Source organism: Nycticebus coucang, chromosome 5, assembly GCF_027406575.1.
Source record: "Nycticebus coucang isolate mNycCou1 chromosome 5, mNycCou1.pri, whole genome shotgun sequence".
Lineage (NCBI taxonomy): Eukaryota > Metazoa > Chordata > Mammalia > Primates > Lorisidae > Nycticebus > Nycticebus coucang.
In genome coordinates, this window is record NC_069784.1 from 76,206,004 (window position 1) to 76,209,291 (window position 3,288).

Sequence of the window (3,288 nt, forward strand, 5' to 3'; positions counted from 1 at the left end):
TTACTTAATGTTCCTTTTCTGTTCCAAATCTGGTCCAGGATACAACTTTAGGCTTATTTGAGTCTTCTTAGACTCCTTGTCTGTGATAGTTTGTTAGAGTTTTCTTCTTCTTGATGACCTTGACAGCTTTGAGAAGTGCTATTCAGGTACTTTGGAAAATGTTTCCAATTGGGATTTGTCTGATGTTCTCTGCATGATTAGACTGTGGTTATGGGTGTTTGGCAGGAAGACCCACATCACAGCATATCAAGAGCACATTCTGTTTACACAACTTAGTTCTGTTAACACTCAACCTTGATCACTTACCAGCTTGATTGTCAGGTTTCACCAAAGTGAAATTTTTGCTTTTTCCCTCTTTTCATTCTGTACTCTATGGAAGGAAGATACTCTGCACAGACTCTACTTGGGGAGCAGAGATTTGTGCTCCTCCTTGAAGGTGGTGGATCTGCCATCCTTCTGTTTTTCATTTTGTTTATTCCTCTGTTTCATTTGAGGGAGGACTATGTAGACTTAGTGTAATGAATGTTTGAGCTGGGAAATGAAGGAGCAGGTGTACAGGCCAGCAAGATATTTTAGAAAGAGGCAGAGACTGTGGAATATTTACATTGAGACTCTGAGAGTGAAATGAGTAAAAAAAAAACACAGTTGCAATAGCCAGGCATTGTGGTGGGCACCTGTAGTCCCAGCTATTCAGGAGGCTGAGGCAAGAGAATGGCCTAAGCCCAGGAGTTAGAGGTTGCTGTGAGCTGTGATGCCACAACACTCTACTGAGGGCTATAAAGTGAGACTCTGTCACAAACAAACCAACAAAAAAACACAGTTGGAATTTATTGCTTTTTTTTTTTTTTCCAATTTGAAAGCAGTTACTATTTATGGACTGACCAGATTATAGAAATAATCAGGGCAGATGCCTTAGTTCATTCTTCTAATAAGCCTGTTGATCTGCTCTTCCCTGTTGCCAGCATCTCCACTTTATACAAAGTGGGTTGTCTTTTGTGGAGACAATAACTTAAAGGGCCACAGGAATAATTTGCTTCTTTGAAGCATTTTCCAACAGTATAGATCTCATGAATCAGATCCTCCATGCAGAGAATGCCATATTTACCAAGAGAATGAACTGTTACCTGTCAATGCAATTTGCTTCTTACTGATTTTGTCATAAACACTCTTGTAGATGAACTCATTTACTGACTTCAGGGCAGGGTACCCTAATGCAATATATGGTTGTACAACCCTCAGCATGTTAATCGAGTCCTTGTTGAGCTTAACAAAGGTTCTATGGAAGATCTGGTGAAGGCGAAGAACCTTCCACACCTTTCGGACCTTTGTACTCACACCATTGATACCTCTGATCCTGATGACGAATGCCAGTTTGGGTTCTGCAGGTATAGAGAAGTTGTCAGCTTTTCTTGCCATCTGGCCCTTTGAATCTCAGTTCTTTACATCTCCCTTGTGACAATGCCCAGCTTTTTCATAGATAAGCTTCCAGGTGGAAAAGAGAGGACAGTTGGAGTTTGGATAAACAGAGCAAAGGGCATACAGGGAGCAAATGGTGTGTGCCCCACTCTTGTGATCCCTCGCCCTGTCATGTGTGTGCCCTCTCTCCATGTACACACACACATGTACACACACATTCATAGTATATGAACACATGTACATACACACTTTTCCTAAATTGTTTTAAGGTCAAGTTGCAGAACTGCATTTCCTTTATCCTTAAAATATTTTAATGTGCATTTCCCAAGAACAAGAAATAATTCTCTTATATGGCCACGATACAATGATCCGAATCAGGAAATTAACACTGATATATTGCTATTATCTATTCTATAGATCTTATTCAAATTTGGACCGTTATCCTACTTACGTCCTTCACAGCAAAGAAATTTCTAGTCTAGGATCCATAGCAAGATTACGTTTCATTTCATTGCATCTCTTTGGTTTCTTTTAATCTAGAACAGTTCCCCAGCATCTGCATTCCATGACCCTCCATCCGGGGTTTGTGTGCGGTTTCGTCATGTTTAGAGTCAGAATGGATGGATGGCTCACTAAAATATTTCACTAAAAAATCAATATTTTCTGATTATATATACCCTCATAATAACCTGAAATGCAAAAAAATTCATCTTTTCCTTGTCTGAAATGCCATATTTTTCATCTGCTTAATTGTCATATGTATACAGGAGTCTGCAGGTGTTGTTTTCATTTGGCATTTAAGATATCAGCTCTCTGCTCTGCATTTCATTTGCACAATGATTTCTGATGTGAAAGTAAAATGTCAAATAGTTTGTGTTTCTCAGTCACTAACCTCAGGTTCTAATATTTTTATAAATGATTTGCTGAACAAACTGAATTTGGTAGAGTACAAACAGAACCCCCTTCTTTCTTTTTTTTTCAGTCCTCCTCTTCTTTCCTGGGAATACACTGGGCAGATCCCATAGCTTTTCAGATATTAAAAATCTGTTTCATTCTGATATGGAAGCTTCTCTCATTTCCCAGCTCAGGCCTGATTCAGGTTCAGACACTTGGCACAGTTTTTTGGGGTCAAGCCTGGTGACGGCAATTGTGATAGTTAATTTTAGGTGTCAATGTGACTGGATTAAGGAATACGTAGAGAACTGGTAAAGCAGTATTTAGGGGTGTGTCTGTGAGGTTTCCAAAGGAGATCGACATGTGAGTTGGTGGACTGAGCAAGGAAGATCTGTTCTCCATGTGTGGAAGAATCAGCCGGGGATCCTGACAGAAACAAAAGGCAGAGGAAAGGCAAATTCTCATTCTCTCTCTCTCTGTCTTGGAGTGGTGACCCTGTTCTTCTCCTGCCCTTGGACATGAGAACTCCAGGCTCTCTGGCCTCTGAGTTACAGAGCCTATACTAGTGGCCCTCCAGGCTCTCAGGGAAGAGAGTTCACTATTAACCACCTGGTTCCGAGGCTTTCAGACTTGAACTGAGCTACACACACAACCAGCATCCCAGGCCTGCAGCTTGCAGATGGGCTGTGCTGGGACCTCTCCGCTCAGTAAGTCAGTTCCTCTCATAAATTCCATCTGATATCAATCAATCAATCAGCTATCATCTTTCTATCTGTTTATCTATCATGTGCCTGTTAATACATCTAACCATTCTATTGGTTCTGTCGCTCTGGAGGACCCTGACCAATACAGCGGGTCTCTTCACTCTTTTTCTACCTCACTCTTCTGTCGGCAGGTGGCCCAGGCCTCCTCTATGGTTGGAGACGCAGGTGGGAGGGAGAAAGTTTTACCCGGTAAGAGTAACCAACTTTGGGTGTT

General features: G+C 41.3%; 1 pseudogene; it reads right to left on the reverse strand.

The window, feature by feature from the left end:
* Positions 1-849: 849 nt before the first annotated feature.
* LOC128586803 (60S ribosomal protein L7-like) lies at positions 850-1,416 on the reverse strand (annotated as a pseudogene).
* Positions 1,417-3,288: the final 1,872 nt, after the last annotated feature.